The 25,415-nt window shown below is 41.6% G+C and overlaps 1 long non-coding RNA gene across 1 annotated transcript in view; it reads right to left on the minus strand.

Moving 5' to 3' along the window:
• LOC107129685 (uncharacterized) overlaps positions 1-19,656 on the minus strand; it is a 39,634-nt gene extending 19,978 nt beyond the window's left edge. Inside the window, exons 1-4 of the long non-coding RNA XR_001490598.3 lie at positions 19,510-19,656; positions 18,411-18,540; positions 18,094-18,216; positions 10,834-10,976 (exon numbers count right to left, since the gene is read on the minus strand). This is a non-coding gene — a long non-coding RNA (uncharacterized lncRNA). The remainder of the gene's footprint in view (positions 1-10,833; positions 10,977-18,093; positions 18,217-18,410; positions 18,541-19,509) is intronic.
• Positions 19,657-25,415: the final 5,759 nt, after the last annotated feature.

Here is a 25,415-nt window from a genome sequence, read left to right on the forward strand (position 1 = left end):
CCAGTGGTATGGATAAAGGAGCAGTGGAAAATGCTTTTGAAATTAAAGCTTTGTCCAGCCAGTTCATATATGGGTCATAACTTCCTCTCCTTGCTGTTGGGAGTTTATAATGAAGTATAGTTTAGTACATCTCAGGACAGTTTCCTTGGCATATATGGTAATTTCTCTAGTCCACAACTTACAGTTCTGTTTACTAAGATTCTGGGTCACATCCAACTTGCGAGAACTTTGCATCCATCTCCTTGAACCCGGCCTTGGGGTGCAAAGAGACAAACTCCTGGTCATCTTACTCCTCACTCCTTACTTATCTGTCTCCTGCTCCAAACTATGTGGTGCCAGATGGCAAAACCATGCCTTATGAATATCCATATCCCCAGAACCAAGTCTAGTGCTGGCATGTAGTAGACACACCATCAGTATTTGTTTAATAAATTGATTTGAAGGTAAGGTCTTTGTTCTTGGAAGCATTTCAGTAGTCCCCACAGGCAGATGAGGATGGGCAGTTTTGTTTCTGATGAGGAACCAATAACACAATGTGCATGGTGACTGACGGCACACAAGTCAATGGCACACAGCTAGCAAATCGGGGTGGTCCTGCTGGAAGGGGAGGCTAATAATGCCAATGCTTACTGCCATCTGTTGCATTTAATCCATTTTCCCTCTCAAGACAGAACATCTTGGAGAAACTAAGGCAGCACAACATTCTTATACTTTCTTAAAGGTAAACTTTCCTCTCTGCTCATAGAAAGGGAGTTTGCGGCTGACTATGGGGATAACAGAACATGGTGCTTAGAGACAGGGAGGAGAGCCAAACTTCCTGGGTTCCAAGCTCAGTCCAGCTCTGCCAATCACTAGTTACATGACCAGGAGCAAAGTGTTTAACCTCTCTGTGTCTCAGTTTCTTGATCTTAAAAAACAAGGCTTATAATATTACCTCCCTCAAAGGAGTGTTGAGAGGTGAGAATTGAATAAAGTAACATGAGTACAGCACATAGGGCATGCTTGGCTTGTGATGTGCTGTGTCGGTGTTTATTTAGTAACAGTATTATCCAAGTATGATGTTGGATGGAAGTCTTGTAGGATGAGAACAAGGGGAAATGCCAAGAGGGAAAACCAACTAATGAAGAATGTTCCTGTATTTCTGGCCACCGTGGGCCAGGCCTGGCTGGGAGCAGTAATTATTGTAATTAAAAGCAAGTTTCAGTGTCTCAGAGACCCAAGTAGGATGGAGCCGCTTGTCATAGGTTTTGCCTTGTGAGAAGGCAACGTTGTAATAGGCCATAAAATTGCTCTAACCTTCCGTTCCTAAGTTGTCACATGCTGCCGGATCGATGCCTCCCTGGCACCTGCTGTTGCTAGTAATTTCGGCGCGCTTTCAGCAGCACCTCTCTGCTGCTGCACCCATGCCAAGAACAGCTCAAGGGACTGATAAAGAGACCTAAGTGCTAGGGCCACACAACCCAGGTTGACAAGAGGTCAGGGGGAGGAGAGACTGGGGGCAGCAGGGAAAGGGAAGTGAGAGCGATGAAAGCAAGGAAGCCAGTGGCTGTGGGAGTGCCCCATCTTGTTTTCATATCCTTCTGACCCCAGAAAGAGAAATGACAGTGGAAAGCTTGCTAATAGCAACAGGACACAGAGCCAATCTTTTCTTTTCTCTACTTTCCAGGAGACCTAGGTGACACCACAGCCTATTTGTGTTCTCTGTGCTCCCTGGTATTTGGCCTACAGGTCTCTGCATTTTCTCTCCAACCTTTTAAAGCATAATAACTGACCAGGCCTTTCTGAAGCATGTGTTGGAGACAAAGAACACAGGAATATGTCATTTTCTATAAAGGCCAGAAAGGGTGTTGTGACCAGCGAAGTGCTAAAATGACATTTGCACTTAGGTGACAAACAAGCCCATTCCATTCCAGGTAAAGACCAGAGCTTTTTCCAGCAACAATAAAACACAAGAAAGTAAAGGCTGCCCTCGTCAGGGTGCTCTGGGAATGACAACTGCTGCTTCGGAAGGCAGCAAGTTGCACTCTGGAGGCAGACCTTGGATGAAAGATCAGGAATGAAAAGCCACATCTGCTTTCAGGTGGACGCTGCCTAAGGTCTTGTCCTTGAGCAATATTCTTCCAGGCACCAGTACATTAGGAAAGAAGCAACGAATCAGGAGAGAGTCTTGTTTAAGCTGCCCCCTCACATAAACAAAGCCTTTGAAATATGACTTTAAATAAACTGAACTTGAGAAACAAGATTTCTAACACTACAAGAATCTGTGAATAGGTGCATTAGGCTGTTACAAACTGTTAGCTGAATCCAGTGCATTTTCAGACGAGGGAGACAAGCAGCCATTCTCCACACAGCTAAAGAAGAAAAAATAAAAAAGTGGCAGTTGAGAGGCGTAAGAACACTCCTGGCTCCATCACAAGATTTGCTGCCTGAAATTGGGCAAGGTACTTGCCCGCTGTTGGACTCAATTTCTTCATCCGTAAAATGAGGTGCCTTGGCTAAAGGATGCCTGAGATTCCTTCCAGCCACGACATGCTATGATCCATGACCTTCATTTTGTACTCTCAGCCAGCAGTATAAGTGCTCCAAAAGAAATAAATGGAGCAAAGAAAAGAATAAAATAAAATAAGAATGTCACGCCAGCCCATCCGTTTTCTACAACCTGCGGGCTCACCCCATTTGAGGGTCCTTGGAGTTAGGGTGAAAGGGTCTACAGTCCTGCCTCACACTTCTAATTGCTGGTGTGATTCTCTTTAATTTGACATACTGAAGTCATGGAATCTTTTTGCATTTTCTTACTCAACAGATAACAGAAATGTGATTGTTAGCAGAAGACAAGCTTTTATTTTTTAAGAAAGATCCTCTACTAAAAGGGTTTAAAATCTTACAGCTCAGGGCTTAATCACAAAGTTCCCTAGAAATAAAGCTCTCAGATGAAAGCTTTTTACACACACACACACAGACACACACACAGACTCCATCTGAAATTCAGTGCTAAAAGCAATCACAATTAAACGTAGAACAAAGAGCCCTTACAATGAGCTGCAGTCAGTGACAAGCCAGCAGAATCTTTGGGGCATTTCTAATTGGGGAGGAGGAAAATCCATAACTGCAATAAGCCACTATCAATGGATAAGCTCATGAGCTACAGAAGGATGATTTAGAAGTTGTCCTTTTGAAGTCTGTTTCCTTACCTGGGCCCCACACAACGCCCTTCTCTCCCTCACACTCATCTCTAATGTGTGTGAAATACTTATTTTTAAAAAGCCAAGTTTTCTTATTTTAATCTGCCAGCCCATAATACGGTTCAGTCGACCCTAAGGCTGTTTTCTTGGCTTTTGCTCTGAGGAGTTGCCAGGAAGGAGAATTACAGCTCCAGACTAGTTCTGCTTTACAAAAAAATTGAGGCAGCGGCTGGGCACAGTGGCTCACGCCTGTAATCCCAGCACTCTGGGAGCTGAGGCGGGTTGATCACCTGAGGTCAGGAGTTTAAGACCAACCTGGCCAACATGGCTAAACCCTGTCTCTACTAAAAGTACAAGTATTAGCCAGGTGTGGTGGTGGGCACCTGTAATCCCAGCTACTCAAGAGGCTAAAGCAGGAGAATCACTTGAACCTGGGAGGCAGAGGTTGCAGTGGGACGACATTGGCCATTGCATTCCAGCCTGGGCAACAAGAGCAAAATCCCATCTTAGGAAAAAAAAAAAAAATTGAGGCAGCAACCTGGATTCTGGGCAATTAAGATACCAGGTCAAGTGATTTTTATGAGTCAGATCTGCCAGCTGTGTAAAACCAACATTCTCCTGCCCTTAGAAAGGCAGATGGCAGCAGGAAATATTCGACAGCAGCTTGCTCCTGGGGCCCAGCAGACCTCTCTTGCTTCCCTGCACCGGCCGGCTGCAGGAGGACCACAAGAACGGTCCCACCCAGTTCTGGAGGTGCCTTCACCAAGATGGAGCCCACTGTGAACCACAAGCTGAGCATTGTGCCACTCAGAGTGTCAGCGTGAAGCCTCTCACAACTCTTTCTCAGTTCTTCTCTTTACTCTTCTCTTGGAGACACAACAGAAAAATAAACCCCGAAAGTATAGTAATCAGAAACATTGGGTGTTAGAGTTGCTGTTCTAGCCCCGTCGGTTCTGGATCTAACCAAATAAGGGAACACTTTAGAAGAGGTTTACTCTCTTACAGAGTACATGACACTCAACTCACCCCACACTGAAGCTGGACCCCACATTTCCCTGACTATACTAAAAATTTCACAGTATAAAAAAGATTTTCTTATGTAGTAGGACAAAGCTGTCAGAACCGAAACTGATACTCTTTCTGTTAGGGAAAAAAAAGGTAGAAGGAGGAAGGAGAGAGAAAGAGGGTGGTCTGTGTGAAGATGAGGTGTTACGTAGTCTAGGAAAGTTGGTGTTTGGAGGCACAGAGGTGCTTTGCTGGGGACACGCAGGAGGCGGGGCCAGCACGCAGAGGTGGACAGCGACAACGCACAGGGTCTGCAAGAGCAGAGAGTAGGTAAGAATGAACACATCCAGCTCAAGATCATCAGCACCAATGCTCAGGAAGCTTGAAAAAAAAGTCACACATTCAACCTCAAAAGCTAGTTGGTGAAGGATCTGTTCAAATCTATTGACCATTTTTTACCCGGTTGTTTTTTCCTTTTTTTTTTTTTTTTTTTAAGATGGAGTCTCGCTCTATCCCCAGACTGGAGTGCAGTGGTGCAATCTCAGCTCACTGCAACCTCCGCCTCCTGGGTTCAAGTGATTGTCCTGCCTCAGCCTCCCAAGTAGCTGGGACTACGGGCACCCGCCACCACGCCTGGCTAATTTTTTGTATTTTTAGTATAGACAGGGTTTTACTGTGTTACCCAGATTGGTCTCGATCTCTTAACCTCATGATCCGCCCACCTCGGCCTCCCAAAGTGCTGGGATTACAGGTGTGAGTCACCACTCCCATCCTCTTATTGACTTTTGAGAGTGCTATATGTATTCTACATGTAAGTCCTGGTAAGATATGTATTTCACAAATATATTTTCCCAGTCTGGTTTGTCTTTTCATTTTCTTGACAGTGTCTTTCAAAGTGTCAGAGTTCCTAAGTTTGTGGAAGTCTAATTCACCAATTTTTCTTGTTTAGGGTCCATGCTGCTTACGTCCTATCTACGAATGCTTTGTTTAACCCACCATTACAAACATGTTCTCTTGGGTTTTCTTCTCAAATTTTTACAGTTTTAGGTTTTACCTTTTGGTCTATAAAACATTTTGGGTTAATTTGTTGTATATGGTGTTAGGTATAGGTCTGGGTTCATTCTTTTAGACCAATGTCCAATGCTCTCCACAACACTTGTTGAGAAAACTATCCTTTCTTTATTGAATTACTATGGTACCTTGTAGGAAATCAATTGTCCATATATGAGTAGACTATTTCTGGACTCTCTTCTGTTCCATTAATCTACATGCCTATTTTTTCACCAGTGCCACAGATGTCTCACCATAGAAAAAATGTGAATGCCAAATAAGCACATGAAAATATGCCCAACATCATTTCTCATTAGGGAAATACAAATTAAATCCACAATGAGATTCCACTATACACCTGTTAGCATGGATAACATAAAAAATGTTGAGGCCAGGCACGGTGGCTCACGCCTATAATCCTAGCACTTTGGGAGTCTGATCACGAGGTCAGAAGATCGAGACCATCCTGGCTAACACAGTGAAACCCCATCTCTACTAAAAATACAAAAAATTAGCCAGGCGTGGTGGTGGGTGCTTGTAGTCCCAGCTACTCAGGAGGCTGAGGCAGAAGAATGTTGTGAACCTGGGAGGCGGAGCTTGCAGTGAGCTGAAATGGCCCACAGCAGTCCAGCATGGGTGACAGAGCAAGACTCTGTCTCAAACAAAAAATGTTGAAAATAAAAAGCAATGGTGAAAATGAGGAACAAGTGGAACTCTTATACATTGCTAGTACAAGTACAAAGTGGTGCAGCCGCTTTCAGAAAGAACTGGAAAGTTCTTATTAAATTAAGCATACCCTTTTTCTTTTTTTTTTTTTTTTTTTTTTTTTTTTTTTTTTTTTTAATTTATTTATTATTATTATACTTTAAGTTGTAGGGTACATGTGCATAACGTGCAGTTTTGTTACATATGTATACTTGTGCCATGTTGCTGTGCTGCACCCATCAACTCGTCATTTACATCAGGTATAACTCCCAATGCAATCCCTCCCCCCTCCCCCCTCCCCATGATAGGCCCCGGTGTGTGATGTTCCCCTTCCTGAGTCCGAGTGATCTCATTGTTCAGTTCCCACCTATGAGTGAGAACATGCGGTGTTTGGTTTTCTGTTCTTGCGATAGTTTGCTAAGAATGATGGATTCCAGCTGCATCCAAGTCCCTACAAAGGACTCAAACTCATCCTTTTTTATGGCTGCATAGTATTCCATGGTGTATATGTGCCACATTTTCTTAATCCAATCTGTCACTGATGGACATTTGGGTTGATTCCAAGTCTTTGCTATTGTGAATAGTGCTGCAATAAACATACGTGTGCATGTGTCTTTATAGCAGCATGATTTATAATCCTTTGGGTATATACCCAGTAATGGGATGGCTGGGTCATATGGTACATCTAGTTCTAGATCCTTGAGGAATCGCCATACTGTTTTCCATAATGGTTGAACTAGTTTACAATCCCACCAACAGTGTAAAAGTGTTCCTATTTCTCCACATCCTCTCCAGCACCTGTTGTTTCCTGACTTTTTAATGATCGCCATTCTAACTGGTGTGAGATGGTATCTCATTGTGGTTTTGATTTGCATTTCTCTGATGGCCAGTGATGATGAGCATTTTTTCATGTGTCTGTTGGCTGTAAGCATACCCTTTTTCGTATGACTGACTTCTAGGTCATCAAGAGAATTTGACACATATGTACACATAAAAGCCTGTAGGTGAATTTTTAGAGCAACTTTAATCCTAATCACCAGATACTGGAAACAAGCCAAAAATTTGTCAAATGGCAAGTGAATAAACAAACCCAAGCACATTATGCTGTACAATGGGAAACTACTTAACAATAAAAAGAAACAAAATGATCCATTCCACAACATGAATGAATCCAAAAAGCAGATTATGCCTAGTGGAAGAAACCACAATCAAAAGACTGCATATGGCATGCTTTCATTCATATGACATTAAGGAAAAGGCAAAACTATGCTGACAGGAATCAGTGGCTTCCAGGAGCTGACGGGAGTGGAGGGGATTGACTGTAAAAGAGCATGAGGGGCTTTTTGGATAATGAAAATAGTCTTTGTCCTTACTGTGGTGATCACACAACTCTATATATTTGTCAACATTCTTGGAACTGTACTCCTAAACAAGGAAATTTTATTAGATGTAAATTATACCTCAATAACTCTGACTTTAAAAAAACTGCTAGCTGGCAGACCCTCACAAGATCAGCAATTTGGTGGTGTGGAAGAAGGGGGAGCTCTCCAGCCTCAGGTACCAGCCGCTGAATTAATGTTGTTTTATGTTAATTAAATTTATTAATATAACTCTGCGATAAGAATACCTGTCTTCTAGTTCCAATATTCCCAAAAGTGATGGGAGCAGGGGAGATGTGCCAACCTGGCAATATTCTGTGAAACTAATTACCTCAGGAATTTGTGTAAGAATGAACCAACACAGGTGCTACACTCAAATAACAAATTAAACACACCCGCCCTCAGAGAGATTTTGCAATATACCCGCAAGAGTTTGTTGCTTTTTGTGAACCTCATGCATAAAACAGGGTTTATGGTTATTTTGAGGCTTTGCCACCTCTATCCAATATGGGCATTGGAGGGCGTGTTGGTGACTGCATTTCTCTTTACTGAGTCTTCCTCTGTTTCCTTTGATCCGCCAGCCAGTGGCTGCTGTCCATGGTCCCTGAGTGGCAACTCACAGGTGTCTCCTGGGCAAATTTGATAACGCATAGGAGATCCAGTCAGTCCAAGGCAATGGATCCCATCAAAACAGTCACACAAGCAACACAAACCTGGGGCTACTTATTCTACACTGCAGGCCCCAGAACAAGAATCACAGGCTCTGAATCTTTGCATTTGGCCCCAGTCACAGAGATACCAGCATCTCCCAAGTCCAGGCAGTGTCAGATGAAGTGGGTTGTGCTGGCCTTCTTTCTAAATCCCCCCGGACAAAGAGTTTTTTATTTTGTTTTGTTTTGTTTTCTGAGACGGAGTCTTGCTCTGTTACCGAGGCTGGAGTGCAATGGCATGATCTCAGCTCACTGCAACATCCGCCGCCCGGATTCAAGTGATTGTCTTGCCTCAGCCTCCTGAGTAGCTGGGATTACAGGTGCATGACATCACGTCCGGCTAATTTTTGTATTTTTAGTAGAGATGAGGTTTCATCATGTTGGTCAGCCTGGTCTCAAACCCCTGACCTCCTGATCCACCCTCCTCAGCCTCCCAAAGTGCTGGTATTACAGGCATGAGACACCACGCCCAGCCAACGAGTTGTTTTTAAATGACAAGCCATTTGAGTCCCTCTATTCCTCAGCCCCAACCATTCTTTCTAATTTTATTTCCTGACCACCCCTCCCCTACCCCACCTTATACCCATCCTACACTCCAGGTACATCAGACTGTTGGGCTGACTATAAGCCCAAAGGGCACTGATTCATTTATATTCCTTTGTCCATATTTCTTCAGCTCAAATGCCCTTCCTGTGAAAAATCTCCCCCTATGTAAATCATAGTCTTTCTTTAAGGCCCAGCTCAAAGGTCTCCTCCTCTGTGAAGGCCTCCTGACTTCCTCAATCAGAATTATTCTCCATGACTTCTGTTTCCTCAGGGTGCTCCCCTCCATCCCTCATGGCCTCTGGCTCTCAGTGCCTATCAAGGGCCCACACTTAATGGGGCACTGTCAACATTTGTCAAGTTAGACTGTACTCGTCTCTATCACAAGACATCCCTTGCTTAAACACTCCCTTGAATATTTCCAAATAAAATAATGTCTTGTATCTGGCTCTTTTTCAGATTACTATTGTTTCTGTGTGAAAATTTCCACTCTTGTATTGAGGTTATGAACATAGACTCCAAAATAAAAAGCAAAGGAAACTCAATCAATCCAAATATTAAGTCTTATTGAGCAATAAAATAATTGCCTTGTTAAATTCAACTGCTTTTTGAAGAAAGCTATATTCAGTCACATTGATCTGGGTGTAGACATAGACTAATGTTCCCATTAGGTATTCCAAGGCATGTTTTTTCATCTTTAATCCATCACATCAATTTTGAGATTATTTCTTACAGAGTATTTCTATGTTTCCTGGAAAACCAACAGGATATGAAAATGTTAAGAGACTTTTTATCAGAGAAAATGTACTGCCTTTATTTTGTCTATAATCTTGTCTTTCTGTGAACTTCCACCTGCTGGTTAGAGAAAAATAAATTAACTAAATGTCTAACCTGGTTTAACTTTAGCTTGATCCAATAATTTAAACAGCCGCTTTAGGGAATACCCAGTCTCTCTTGAATAAAATGCTCTTTCGAACAGCCTTCCTCTTACCCTGCTTCTCTCACGATGATGGCAGTGAGTGTGGGGGGGGAGGGGGAAGGGGGCTTAGGTGTCCCGCAGCTGCAACATCAGACCTGTTGGTTTTTGACTAGGCATCCCCATTAAGAGGAAACCAGAGACCCTCAGTGTGCCAGTTAGATTCTCTTCTTCTCCAACCAACTGCTCTCCCTTCTTAACTATGTGGGCCTATCCCATGATGGTTAGTGTTGGCCCCTCCCAGAATCTCAAAACAAAAACCCATTATCTTCACAGGATATCTTATATGTCTTCCTACTCCCTACCCTCAGGCAAAAAACAGAACAGGAAAAATACACACTGACCACCTCACTTCTTTCTCTCTTCTGTCCTACGTCTTCCCACTCTTTTTTGGAACAGAAAGCTCAACTGAAGTGCTAAACCAGCACCCATCTTTAGCCCCCTCCCCAGCTGACTGTGTCTTTACTAAATGATTCTTTATCCTGTCAATATATAAGCCACGTTGTGATCTTGTGAAAATTCTCTGATGAAAAATATTATTCTTTCAATTCTCTAATTAAAAGCAGCTCTTCCTTTTAAATAAAACTATGCCTGCCTTGTTTTATTTGCCATTGGTTCAGGCTGATGGTAGGCAAACACCTCTGTTGTGTCTCCTGAATATGAATGCATCATGCCACAATGGAATTTCAATGCCTAGTGACAAGCTGTCAATTTTCCTAAGAGAAGCATCAGAGTTATACGGATGCTTTGTCAAAAGGCATTTAGTCAAATGCACATCTGACCTTTCCTCTTCTGTCTATCACAAATTCAACCATAACCATTCCCAGTCTGTGGTTTCCCACATCACCTGGCTTCACCTGAGCTGAATTCTTCTCTGCCTTCACCTTTACCCTCAGCACTATAGTACTTGTAGCGCTAGCTTTTTAAAAATTCCTCTACTATAATTCTTTTTTCTCAAAAAAATGGAAATTTGCTTACACAACTTTGAGACCATCTTCAACATCAATGCAGTTTCCAAACTCAGAAGCTCATCTCATCCTTCCCCACTTTATTCCTCTGTGTCACTTCTCACACCAGCCAGGAAGACCTTCTCCAGGACCATCTGCTCTCCTGGAACCTGGGAGCCCCTTTTATACACAATTTTGCAACTCAAAAAGGGGACTCCCACCTGGCCTCAACTTTCTTAGGTCTTAGTATCAGAACCTCTGGCTACTGCAGTCTCTATTCAAATGCAATTCTTGAAATGAATTCATACTTTTTTCTCTCAGCTTTAAAATTTTTACCTGGCTTGTTCATCTCTGACACGTGCACAGGGACTGCTCCTTGGACTAAAAGTCAAGAAATCTGGAAACCTCTGACTCCAACACAAATAAGCCACGTGACCTTGAAGGTGTCATCTCACTCTTCCGAACCTCAGAAGACTCATCTATAAATTAAGAAGGTTTGAAGTAAGTGATGGCAGAACTCATTTCTACTCTAATACCATTTGTTTCAATAAATTTCTATCCTTTTTAAACACGACTCTTTGTTTTCAATTGAGGCAAACAGTAGTGAGAACTTTCCTCTCCTCTTTCTACACCTGCTGTACCACCAAATTAGGATGAATTAAAAGCAAAGCTTCTAACAATACAGGTTGCTTTCTTTCCTTTCCAAATTTTAATTGGCTCTTTAACAGGTGTGCTTTAACCTGCTCTCCACTCCAACATTTTAAATAATAATATTTTTCATCACATTAGCCAGAGTGTGCCAGCATTATTAAAAATAAAGCAATCACATTTAACAGAGGTAAATGAACACAAGAAGCTACTTTTGTCCAGAGTGTTCAATTATATTAGGGCAGTATGTACATCTATATATCAGCCAAGAACACACATTTTTTCTTAAATCTTTTATTTACTTCCCACACCTATTTCCTAATTTTAACACTGGCCATTCTAGCTCTCAGAATGTGTTTCAAAATTCCTAATTTGCTCATTCATTGCATTGTTTTCTGAAACCTCTTTCAGTCTTTTCAGGTGTTTGGTTTTATTTTTGTCTCATTATTGTTGCTGGTTTTCCTTTGTCTCTATAATATGCCTACTCTGTGGTCACTTTATTTGGGTTTATTTCAGAGCCTGTCTCTGAAGATTTTGAAATCAAATGAGAAAAGATCCTTCGCATTACTTGTCATTATTTTAAAAGAACTATGTCCATCTGAATAAAATTAAATATTTTATACAAGATAGTGAAAGTATGGAATAATTCTAATTTTCTTACACAGGTACTGCATATATATGTTGATTACTTGCTAATGTGTATCTTCAGGGATGGGAGAAAGGTTAGTATGAAAATGTTTTGCTACCTTCACAGAAGGTCTGCACTCTGGTTGGATCAAACAATTGGTTAATTCAACAAAGTTGCCAAAAAATAGCAATCAATTCAGTGTAAAGAAAATCAATCACAGAGGTAGTTTGGTTGCTTTGTAGACAAAACAGTCAGAAGAGTGATTGAATTTTTCACTTTTCAATGAGTTGTTTTGGCCTTGTGTGGATGCAGCCATTAACTCATTAATCACCCAGAACTCCTCAGTGGCTGAGAGAGGGAAATCATTACTTTCCAAGTATAGATCGCATATTAACAATATGCAAAAGGCCTGCCAGGGTGAATGTGCTCAATGACCCCATTTGAGAAAAATGAGTTTCACAAATATTTTATAGCATATGGAGGTAAACTGTACCTGATTTATCATTTCACTTTCCAATTGTGAAACTCTATGTCTGCTAGTGTAAGTTTGCAGAGAATTTAATATACAGAAAATATATTCATTTAATCCTTAAATTAGAGTGAATTTTAATTCATAGAGTACTACAAAAATAATTCTTGCAACATATTGGGCTTCCCCACATTGATTTTATGCAATATCAAAATGGAGGAGTTTTGCACACATCACAATTAGCTCCCACCCGTGCAGTATACATATATGCCATTCTGATAAATATGTATATTTTCCCATATGGTGTTGAATGTTAGCGTCTAATTTACCTCTTAATTTTTAATTAATTTTAAATTACATTCTAAATGAAGCCGATAGGAGTCTAATTTGCATGCTTATTTGCATATCTGTAAACACACTGTTTGCATTGTTTATCTAGTCCCTGTCCCCATGACATACAGAGGTTTTTCTCACCCCGTGTGGCGAATTGAGACTGCCAAAGCATCAAGGTGCCCTCTAAGACTTGCAGACACTATTCTAATCTAGAACAGATGATGCTGGCTCTCTTTTCTCCACAATGGCCACAGAGGATTCTGAAAGGCCAAGGTCAATGATAGCAGTTAAGCCCTCTGCTTTCTCAGAGGAATAGCAGTATCTGTGATTCATCTTTAGAAAATAAAACTATATACTTTTTGAACACTGTGGATTTTTTTAAATGTACAATGCCCTAAATGACTGAAATAATAACACCAAATCAGAAAAACAAAGTCACGTTATATTATCTTCTGGACTGATAGCTTCCTAACCCAGTCAGAAGAAGGCAGCACAGAACAAAGGCATTTTCCTCTGCAACAAGCAATGGATTATTTTCCTTGTCTGAGTAGGCTATCCTCTGGCAGCACTAATGGCAGCTGTGGCCTGTTGGTACCTTGCCTTTTGACAACAACATACCATACGTGCAACTTCAGTCAATCAATATACAAGCCACCTCAAAGACCCTTTGGAGACTGACAAGCAGTTCAGGATTCAAGGAGATTTGATGTATTTTTGTACACGAATTTCACCAGCAGACAGAACTACAGGACTACTTTTCTCCCGAAAAGTACTGTGATTCCCCTCTTTGTTCATAGCTTCAATAAGCAAAGATATTGTGGAAAATGATTTTGTTTTGCTATAAGGCAAGTACTATACTGCGTGTTAATAGGAGTTTGCTGATCCTGTTTGAGGTCATACCTATCCGATTTCTAATTCCAACTTTTCTGTGACCTTGGGCACCTTCCTTAATCTCACCGAAGCTTTGCCATCTCTATTATTGACTAAAATCTTAGAAATGATTATCTTTTGAGGTTGTAATAAAGACTAAGCAAAATGGAAATCTCCTGGAACATTTTTCTGTATTTTTCTTTCCTCTCCAGTGGAAATAGATACCAAGTCCCAAGCCTGGCAGATGTTAAATGTGGTATCTCATGGCACATAAAGAGAACAGACTAGACCTGGGGGAATTGTATGCTGCTGTCTTGATCTTTACTCCAATAGTACCACCTGCTTTCTTGTTGTAAAAAACTTCCATGGCTGCCCTATCAAAAGTAGACTTTCCCTTTCAGCTCTTTGTTTTCAAAACCAAGCCAGCCCTCAGTGGACCAAAAGTAATATTAAATGTGTCAAAGTGATGGTCTTTACAGCTGGATTGTCGTCATACAACCAATCAATCAACCACAAGAACAATAACACTTTCCCTACAAAGAGCAGAAAAAATATTCTTCCTTCCAAAATAGCCAGGAAACATGTACATCAAACACTGACTGGTGCACAATTTGTTGTACCTGGTCATTCTGTACACAAGAGCCTACCTGATACCTCTCGGAGGGGATGTAACTCCAAACTCACTCACTCCACTCCACTTTCAAGGATTTGAATCAACCAGCAAGAATGAATGCAGTTATATATAAAAATGTAAATAGGTCAAAGAAATCGCAGCAAAGATAAAAGAAAGGTACGTGAGACCAAATGGAAAATCAGCTCACTGAAACATATGCGAAGAGATTGCACATAGTTATAAAAATAGGAATCTTAATGTGGTTCTGAGTTTCTATGCATCCAAAAAGTATTATTTAATCTATTACAGGAGACACATTCTCCATAAAATAAAATAATACCTGTTTCCCAAGAAAGCAATGCTTCCAGGCACTAAACTCTTAGAGACATGTCTCCTGCTGACACCCATAAAGGGAAATCTATGAGTCTGAAACTATTTACCTACAAACTTATCCCATAACTCTGTGCTTTTTAAATAGATAAAAGACTCAAAATTAATCTTTCAGTCCTCTCTGCTCCTACATGTTTTGCTCTCTATAATGGAAGCTTTACAGAGTGACCTACTTCAGGCAAAGGGTCACATCTTGGCGTACTCTAGAGTTGCTGTGTACAGCTGTGCAGCCTGTGCACTGCATTTAACTAGACTATGGTGAGTGATGCCCCTCTGGGGCTTAGCAATGCAGTTTGCAGCATGCCACATAGTATCTTCCTTGTAGAAAGCATTCAGTCAATATTTTCTTTATTACGTAAACATACCTCTGCAGTAAACACAGGGGTTATGCATGTCTGTCCCTGCCTGGATGTGAATTCTAGCTCTGCCACTTGCCAACTGTGTGACCTTGGAAAAGTTACCTAACCTTTTGCACATGTATTCCTCATCTATAAAACGAAGATAGTAAAAGTGCACACCTAATAGGATTAAGTACTTTATGTATGTAAAGAGCTCAGAACAGTGCCTGGCACAAAGATTCTGCATTAGTATTATTCCGGTTTATTCTGGTGTAGAAAATATACAGGTGGATTTCTATTTTAGTGTTCTTAATGGGCTATTCAAATAATTGTGCTCCTTCTTAAAAGTACCTTTTAGATAGGAATGTTGCAATGGTACAATGCATTAAGGAAGTCTACAATTCCAAGAGAATACAATAAGGAAGGGGAAGGAGATTAGCCCTTTTGATCACCTATGGTATGCCAGGCACTGAGCAAACACTTCATGTATGTGGTCTTATTCAGTCCTCACAACTATCTGATAAGGTAGAAGTATTATGTGTGCCCTAAAACAAGCTTAACCAGTCTGTGAGTGCAAATTGTGTTACATCCTCAGTAAGCATCCTGCCATCATCAGTTAATACAGAACCCAGCCCTGACAAAATCTCTCCATCTTTGCCTCTGGGTCTCCAAGGCTATCTCCATGCCTCTCAGAGGGGTTGTCACTCCAAACTCACTCACTCCACTCCACTTCCAAAGATTTGAATCAACCAGCAAGAATGAATGCAGTTATATATAAAAATGTAAATAAATCGAAGAAATCACAGCAAAGATAAAAGAAAGGTACATGAGACCAAATGGAAAATCAGCTCACTGAAACATACACCAAGAGATTGCACATGTACAAAGCCCATTGGTCAGATGCCTCTTGCATCTGCCAGATATCACTGTCCCTTCTGCTAGGCATGGATCCTGAAGAGACAGCTGCCAGATCTGCTGGCAGCTTCTGTATCTGCCCAGTATTGCCACCTTTGCTGGGCACTAGACTTTCATTGCGTGCTGCCACATAGGCTGGGCATCATCACTGTTGGCAGTCTCCCTTGCATTTCCTCCTGGCCTCTAGTTGCTCTTCAGCTACTGTGCTGCTCCCCCTGCATTTTGCATTATTGAAGTACTAGTAGAGATTGTAGGAGGAAAGTCACTCTCTCCACTTGGGGCACTTGTACCTTTCCAACAGGTCATCAAAACAGGAATGCTTGTGCCTTGGTGTCTCTCATTTCTTAAGAAAACATCAGGACAGGAGCTGTGGCTCACTCTTGTAATCCCAGCACTTCGGGAGGCTGAAGTGGGCAAATCACAAGGTCAGGAGTTTGAGACCAGCCAGGCCAACATGGTGAAACCCCTTCTGTACTAAAAAAATACAAAAATTAGCCAGACATGGTGGCACGTGCCTGTAGTCCCAGCTACTCGGGAGGCTGAGGCAAGAGAACAGCTTGAACTGGGGAGGCAGAGGTTGCAGTGAGCTGAGGCCATGCCACTGCACTCCAGCCTGAGCAACACAGTGAGACTCCATCTCGAAAAAAAGAAAGAAAGAAAAAGAAAAAAAAAAAAAAAACCATCAATTTGGCCGGGTGCAGTGGCTCATGCCTGTAATCCCAGCACTTTGGGAGGCCAAAGCAAGTGGATCACCTGAGGTCAGGAGTTTGAGATCAGCCTGGCCAACCTTGAGATCAGGTTTCAACAACAGGTGAAACCCTGTCTCTACTAAAAAATACAAAAAAAAAAAAAAATTAGCCAGGCGTGGTGGTGGGCACCTGTAATCCCAGCTACTTGGGAGGCTGAAGCAGAAGAATCGCTTGAACTTGGGAGGCGAAGATTGTAGTGAGCCAAGGTTTCACCATTGCACTCCAGTCTGGGCAATAAGAGAGAAACTCAGTCTCAAAAAATAAACAAATAAATAAATAAATAAATTTGGATTTGTTTTACATTCAATCTTCTCTATATCCAGAACCCAGATGAAACGAGGGCGATGTCAGGGATATATCTGAAGCTTTACACTGCCCAAAACTTCCTTCTGGACCCCAGGGGCTTGCCACTAGACCAGCCTACAAGCTATTGTAGAGTTTGAAAGATTTTTTGAGAGTGACATAGTTGCTTTACTAATTTTTTAAAAAGAGCTTTTTTCTGATATATCTGTGTCTAGAGTCAAGATAGAAAACATGCGGATATATGCTACATTTATCTAATGTCACTATATCCCATGTTGTAAACATTAATAACAACTTCAGAGTCAGGGGGAAATGTAAGGAGAGTGTGATAGAGACAGAGCCTAGAATAATAGAAAAAGTAACAATTCTGAGACCAAATAGATGTGGGTTTTATCCCAGCTCCATGTACCTTACAGTCAATTACTTCACCTTAACTTTCTTATTTATAAAATTGAAATGATAATAGCACACTTGGAAATTCAAGAAATAGAGTTATTGTGCATGAAATGCCTGGTGTATAGTATGTGCTCAATAAATGATCATTCTTTTTTTTTCATTATCATCACTTTGTAATTTTCTTTGGATATGGACTTTGGGGGCTCTAAATCATGAAAAGTGACAGGCAGCTGAAAGAACAGTGCTGTTCCATAATTATTTATTGAATGTCTCCTGTATTTAACTTTGCATTAGCTCAGAGGGATACAATGGAGAACAAGAGCAACAAAGCTCCCACTCTTAGAGCCTACACTGTAGGTGAGAAGATATAAAATACATAAATGAGTAATAGTATTATAAATGCCATTAGTACTCTGAAATGAGTGTACAAAACATGCTAGGAATAAATAATGTGCAATCTATGAAGAGTTTTATGGGGAGAAGAGTGAAATGATATAATTTATATTTCTAACAGATCACAGAGACAGTTTGTGGAAAATGGAAAGTTGCAAGTGTGAAAGTGAGCAAGTGAAAGTCATTCTCTGCTGCAGGAGAGCGACATAAGCTGGCCTTGCTTGACTTCAAAATAGTTTTCAGTGCAATCAATTCACCATTTCCGTGTGGAGAAGGTCTGTTGTTCAGACTCATTGGAGGCTAAAAAAGGTTCTTTATGGTGAGAGCTGGTAAGTCAGTGAAACGGCTCCCAACTCGAAGTTGGATCATGGGGTATTGCAGCAGAAGACTCCAAAAGTCACAGATGAAAGAAGGTTGCGCCAAATTTAAAATAAAGAGATTTAGAAGGCTGCTGGTCGGCTTGAGGCACAGATTTCAGATGGCACAGGAGGAGATAGCAAGCAGTGTTGGACAGGTCTTCATGTAAGGAAGGAGCCAGGACCTGCTCTTACCAGAAAGCTGAGCTCTGCCATTTGATTTCTTTTAGTGCCATGTAAGTCTCTCCATCCCTGAGGTAATTTGATACAGTCTGAGAAGGCTCCTGCTCTCTATGAGCTGGGCTTTTGCAAGAGATGCTGCAGAGAGAAAACCTATGTTAGACCTGTGTACATGTTTATGTCTGTGTGTGTATATATACATACATACATATATATGACCATTTTAATTTATTTAATTTATAAATCATTTTGCTATAACACAAATATCTTGCAAAAAATGTTATAGTCTACGAGTTCCTACAAAATCACAAGCAAGAGCTAGAGACATGTACTTGACATAATGTGAAATCTTGTGCCCTGTGCTTCTGCAGGAAGAGATGAGGTGATTCTTCAGACGCTGATCAAAATTCCCTGCCTCTCTCAGGGTCGCTGAGCCTCGGAATGGCAGGAGCACTGCGCCATCTGGTGGGCAGATGCACTGCATCAACGTTCATTAGCAGAGGCTTTTTACACACACACACACACACACACACACACACACACACACACGCTTTTCAAGGAAGACTCGAGAACAAATCCAGAAGCTGAGCTGACAACTACAAAATACCATCAATTAAAGCTATTCTTTGGTAAGTTTCACAACAGATTAATTTATAAATGAAAAGGATTGAAATGTGGTACCACTGTAAATCTTTAATTTTTCAGTAGGATATATATTATCTGATAGTTAATGGGTGTGTACCCTGTGCCAGGTAGGTGCTAGTCTATGTACTTTACACGTGTTAACATATGTCATCCTCACAGCAATCCTATAAGATAGGTACTATTTCCATCCCATTTTACAGGTGAGTAAACTGAAACAGAGAGGTTCAGTACCTTGCCCAAAATTGCACAAGCTGGTATGTGGCAGAGCAAGAATATAACAATGTTCTTGAGCTCTTAGGCACTAGGCTAGGCTGCTTCTCCGATGTACACAATGTAGCACAGTGAGATTGGGTGTCATTAAGACAGAGGTCAGAAAACAGGATTTTGAAAAGCGTGTTCCGAAAGCATAAGATTCTGTTTTCAAATTGCTTCCCCAAGCAAAAGAATACAAAACTCTGAGCTTCCTATAAGGCAGAACCTTTATAAAAAGCAAGTTTTTGAAAACTGCTTTACAAAAAAAAGTACACTTTTTCGAATCACCAAATTTGGAACTAAAGAGCAAGATCCCTTGATGATCATAATTGTGGTAGTTAATTGTATGTGTTGACTTACTGGGCCATGAAATTCTCAGATACTTGGTCAAACATTATTCTAAGTGTGTCCATAAGAGGGTTTCTGGATGAAAGTAATGTTTGAATAGAGAGACTGAGTGAAGCAGATTGCATTCCTAAATGTGGCAGGCCTCGTCCAATAGGTCAAAAAACTGAGTAGGACCCAGAGACTCACCCTTGCTTGAGTAAGAACAAGAGGAAACTCCCTCTTCCTGACTGCTTTGAGATGGGACATCAGTCTTTTCCTGCCTTCAGACTCAAACTGAAATATTGACTCTTCTTCGGTCTCCAGCTTGCCAACTGCATATCTTCGGACATTCTATTGGCTCTGTTTCTCTAGAAAATCCTTACTAATGTGATGCTCGTTGTGTCATCATCACATTGCCATCATCATTGTGGTCACCCTCAACATCATCATCATCATCTTCTCTACCTCACACTGAGTGTCCCCCCTTGCAGGTACAGTGTTCAGTGCTCTGGGACTGTGTGTGTAAAAGTGCTTATTTCACAGATGAGTAAACCGAGGCTCAGTGAATTTGGAACATGTACCCAACACCTCACCAACAGTCAGTGGTACAAGTGAGACCATGGTTATGAACAACCCAGGGCATTTTTCTCTATGCCAAGTGGCATCTCCCGCTAGATGGAACAGTCATCAACAACAAACATTTGGAAGGATGATGGCATGTTTTCCATCTTCAGATATCTTATTAACTCTAATTTTCTCCAAAAGTGCTTTCTCATTCCTTTGAAAGCCATTATTTTCCTTCTTTTCCGGGGTGACATGTCATTTTAGCTTGGTTACTTTTGAGGCAATTTAATCTGATTTTGGTAGGAACCAGTTATTCTTCTTACATCTGATCATTCAGCAACTAACAGGCATTTTCCACAACTGCAGATACAAAAGAGACAAGAAAAAGTACAGCTCACCTTACATACCCTGATTCATCTGAGCTGGGCATGATTCAGCTACTCATGATATTGAATTTGGGAAATATGTGTGTCTTCAGACTTTTTCCCCTCTCTGTATGGGACAGGACTGGAAATTCAAGCAACAGAGGGATGAACTTATACACAAGACTGCTGCAGCCTGCATAAAAATGTACAAGTAGACCTGGCTGCCAAGGACAAGAGAGAGTGGGGCATCAGTCCAGCACATGCTCCCATGACAACTTCCAAAGGAAAAATAGATTATAATTATTAGAAACCCAATTGCCCTATTAAAATACATGAAATAACTACATAAATTGTGAAATTGAAGTAATGGGTTTTTTTTTTTAAAAGAAGTGAAAGATATTTGTATCCAGAAAGAAAATTTAAACCAAGATATATATCTAAGTAAACTGTGCCCTTCCCACCCCTAAGCCCCAAAATGTTAATCAGATGTGTAGTCCCAGAGTCAGGACCTCTTGGCCCATGGTGAGTTCAACTTGGACAGACTCCTTTGAAGAGATAAACTATCTAGGATAAGAAGAGAACTTGCTGGAAATAGCCAGATAAGTAACAGTAGATTGTAGCCTATCTGCCGGGAAGCACACTTTTTCTCCAGCCATTTGCAGGAAGAGCTAGAGAAGTAGGTTGCTATGCCATTACAAGTCATTTTCTCTCCTGAGCTACGCCAGCCCATGCTCTTTTTTCATTCCAATTGCTGCATTTCTAGAGGATCATACTGCCATTTTTCTCTTCTCTGTCTAACACCAATCGCACTTCTGGGCTGTTGCCCCCACTGCTGATGGTGTTAATCTCCATGGGAACCAATGTGACTCAGAGGGTCAATGTGTGCTTGGCAAGTCCTATTACGATCATTGCCAGCATGTTACCAGCAACGGCAGCATAATCCTCAGTGATCATATTTTTGTTTTGTGAATTTTGCCTGTGAGTCATGCAGCTTAAAGGCAACAGCCTCAAAGGAAATCTTAGCTTAGCACTTTGGAGTAAATCCTATCACAGCCACCTTCTATGCAAGCTGCATTCCAGCATCCCCCCTTTCAGAAGTCATGGAGTCCACTATTTGCTCAGGAATTACATTTTCTTGGACTTTTTCTGTATCTCTTACCCTGGTTTGGGATCATGCATTCTGCCCATAGACAGTAGGAACTATTTAATGGGAATAGCAATGCCCATGGAAATAATGGCTTTCCTTTTCAATAAGATATTCTAATTTTTCTATTGTTGTTGTGATGGTAGTGGCAATGGTTTTCATTTAATAACATGAAATCTACCCTGTGGCCTCCTATAGGATGAATCCAATGAAAGAAAGCTGTTTGATCAATCAAAAATTGTCTTACAAAGTTTGAGTTGCTAAAGATAAGCTAGAGATCACTGAATCCAACCTCCCACCTGGTACAGGTTCTAATAAATGCATCCAGCATCTTTTTGATTAGTGGAAAGCAAAGATAGTCTCCCAGTTATTTTCAAGAAGTGTGCCCTCTAATGCTGGATCACAAATTATTAGAGAATCCTTTCTTACAATGAGTAAAAATCTGCCCCCTGTAACTTTGATCCATCTATTAGCATTCTGCTCTCTAAGGAATAAAAAAAAAAATACTTTCTCTCCTGTACTCCCATTTTATCTCTACTGGGGTCATCTAGTACCCAATCCTTCCTGCCTCATCACATGAGACTCATCACCTGTTTTTCATGTGTCTGTCTCCTTCACCAAATGTAGCTTCTGGGAGACAAAACACATGTCACATTCTTTGAATCATGAGTGCTTATGTTTAATGACACACCTTCAAATACTCCATGCTACTTTGTCTTTCTCCCCTGGTCATTGTATTAGTCTGTTCTCACACTGCTGTGAAGAAATGGCCAAGACTGGATAATTTGTAAAGGAAAGCGAAGAAGTGGGCACCTTCTTCACAGGGCAGCAGGACAGAGTGAGTGCAAGCAATGTAAATGCCAGATGTTTATAAAACCATCAGATCTTATGAGACTCACTCACTATCATGAGAACAGTATGGGGGAAACTGCCCTCATGATTTGATTACCTTCATCTGGTCCAGCCCTTGACACAAGGGGATTATGGGGATTACAACCCAAGATGAGATTTTGGGTGGGCACACAGAGCCAAATCATATCATTCCACCACAACCCCTATCAAGTCTCATGTCCTCACATTTCAAAACACAATCATACCTTTCCAATAGTCCCCAAAGTTTTAACTCATTCCAGCATTGACCTAAAAGTCCAAGCCCAAAATCTCTGAGACAAAGCATGTCCCTTCTGCCTATGAGCCTGTAAAATCAAAAGCAAGTTAGTTACTTCCTAGATACAAGGAGGATACAGGCATTGGGTAAATACACCCATTCCAAATGGGAGAGATTGGCCAAAACTAAGGGGCTACAGGCCCCTTGCAACTCCAAAATCCAATAAGGCAGTCATTAAACCTTAAAGTTCCAGAATGATCTTTTTTGACTCCATGTCTCACATCCAGGTCACGCTGATGCAAGAGGTGAGCTCCCATGACCTTGGGCAGCTCTGCCCCTGTGGCTTTGAGGGTACAGCCCCTCTCCTGGCTGCTTTTACAGGCTGGTGTTGAATGTCTGTGGCTTCTGCAGGCTCATGCTGCAAGTTGTCAGTGGATCTACCATGCTGAAGTCTAGAGGACAGTGGCCCTCTTCTCACACCTCCACTAAGCATTACCCCAGTGGAGACACTGTGTGGGGGCTCCTACACTACATTTCCCTTCTACACTGCTCTAGCAGAGGTTCTCCATGAGAGCTCGGCCCTTGCAGCAAACTTCTGCCTAGACATCCAGGCATTTCCATACATCCTCTGAAATCTAGGCAGAGGTTCCCAAACCTCAATTGTTGACTTCTGTGCACCCACAGGCTCAACACGATGTGGAAGCTGCCAAGGCTTGGGAGTTGCACCCTCTGAAGCAATGGTGTGAGCTGTATCTTGACCCCTTTTAGCCACAGCTAGAGCTGAAGCAGCTGGGATGCAGGGCATCATGTCCTGAGGCTGCACAGAGCAGAGGGGCCCTTGTTGCAGAAAGTCAGAGACCCCAAATGGAGGGACTGGCTGAAGTCATGGCAGAAGAACATAAATTGTAAAGATTTCATGGACATTTATTAGTTCCCCAAATTATTACTTTTATAATTTCTTACACCTGTCTTTACTGCAGTCTCTGAACATAAACTGTGAAGATTTCAGGGACACTTATGACTTCCCCAATCAATACCCTTGTGATTTCCTCTGCTTGTCTTTACTTTAATCTCTTAATCCCATCATCTTCATAAGCTGAGGAGGATGTATGTTGCCTCAGGACCCTGTGAAGATTGCGTTAACTGCACAAACTGTTTGTAGAGCATGTGTGCTTGAACAATATGAAATCTGGGCACCTTGAAAAAAGAACAGGATAACAGCAATGTTCAGGGAACAAGGGAGATAACCTTAAACTCTGACTGCCGGTGAGCCGGATGGAACAGAGCCATATTTCTCTTCTTTCAAAAGCAAATAGGAGAAATATCGCTGAATTCTTTTTCTCAGCAAAGAACATCCCTGAGAAAGAGAAAGCACCCCTGAGGGTAGGCCTCTAAAATGGCCGCTTTAGGGGCAGCTGTCTTTTACTATCAAAGACAAAGGGATGTAATAAGCCCCAATCTCCTGTAGCGCTCCCAGGCTTATTAGGATGAGGAAATTCCCGCCTAATAAATTTTGATCAGACCAGTAGTCTGCTCTTAAACCCTGTCTCCTGATAAGATGTTATCAATGACAATGCGTGCCTGAAACTTCATTAACAATTTTAATTTCACCCCGTCCTGTAGTCCTGTGATCTCGCCCTGCCTCCATTTGCTTTGTGATATTTTATTACCTTGTGAAGCATGTGATCTCTGTGACACACACCCTATTCGTACACTCCCTCCCTTTTTGAAAATTGCTAATAAAAATTTGCTGATTTTACAGCTCAGGGGACATCACGGAACCTGCCAACATGTGATGTCTCCCCCGGACACTCAGCTTTAAAATTTCTCTCTCTTGTACTCTTTCCCTTTATTTCTCAGACCAGCCAATGCATAGGGAAATAGAAAAAAAACCCACGTTGGCTATCGGGGGTGGGTTCCCCCGATAGGCCCTGGGCCCAGAAAACCATTTTTTCCTCCTAGGCCTCTGGGCCTGAGACAGGAGGGGCTGCCCCAAGGTCTCTGACATGCCCTGGAGACATTTTCCCTATTGTCTTGGTGATTAACACTCAGTTCCTCATTACTTTTGCAAATTTCTGGAGCGGGCTTGAATTTCTCCCCAGAAAATAGGATTTTCTTTTCTACTGCATCATCGGGCTGCACATTTTCCTAACTTTTATGCTCTGCTTCCTTTTGAATGTTTTGCTGGTTAAAAATTTCTTCCACCAGATACTCTAAGTCATCTCTCTCAAGTTCAAAGTTCCACAAATCTCCAGGGCAAGAATGAAATGCTACCAGTCTCTTTGCTAAAGCAAAGCAAGAGTGACCAACAAATTCCTCTTCTCCATCTGAAACCACCTCAGCCTGGACTTTATTGTCTATATCACTATTAGCATTTTGGTCAAAGCCATTCAAGAAGTCTCTCGGAAATTCCGAACTTTCTCACATTTTTTGAGCCTCCCAAACTGTTGCAGTCTCTGTGTGTTACCCAGTTCCAAAGTTGTTTCCAACTTTCAGGTATCTTTGTGCTGCACCCGACTACCTTGGTACCAATTTACTGTATTAGTTTGTTCTCACACTGCTATGAAGAAATACCTAAGACTGGGTAATTTATAAAGGAAGAAGATTTCACTGACTCACAGTTCTGCATTGCTGGAGAGGCCTCAGGAAACTTACAATCATGGTAGAAAGAAAAGGAGAAGCAGGCACCTTCTTCACAGGGTGGCAGGATGGAGAGAGTGCAAGGAGGAGAAATGCCAGACACTTATAAAACCATCAGATCTCATGAGACTCACTCACTGTCACAAGAACAGCATGAGGGAGACCCCCCATCATGATTCAATTACCTCTACCTGGTCCCACTCTTGACACATGGGGATTATGGGGATTACAACTCAAAACGAGATTTTGGGTGGAGACACAGCCAAACCATATCAGTCATGCTAGTTCAGGC

The sequence above is a fragment of the Macaca fascicularis genome, chromosome 5 (genome assembly GCF_037993035.2).
Source record: "Macaca fascicularis isolate 582-1 chromosome 5, T2T-MFA8v1.1".
NCBI lineage: Eukaryota > Metazoa > Chordata > Mammalia > Primates > Cercopithecidae > Macaca > Macaca fascicularis.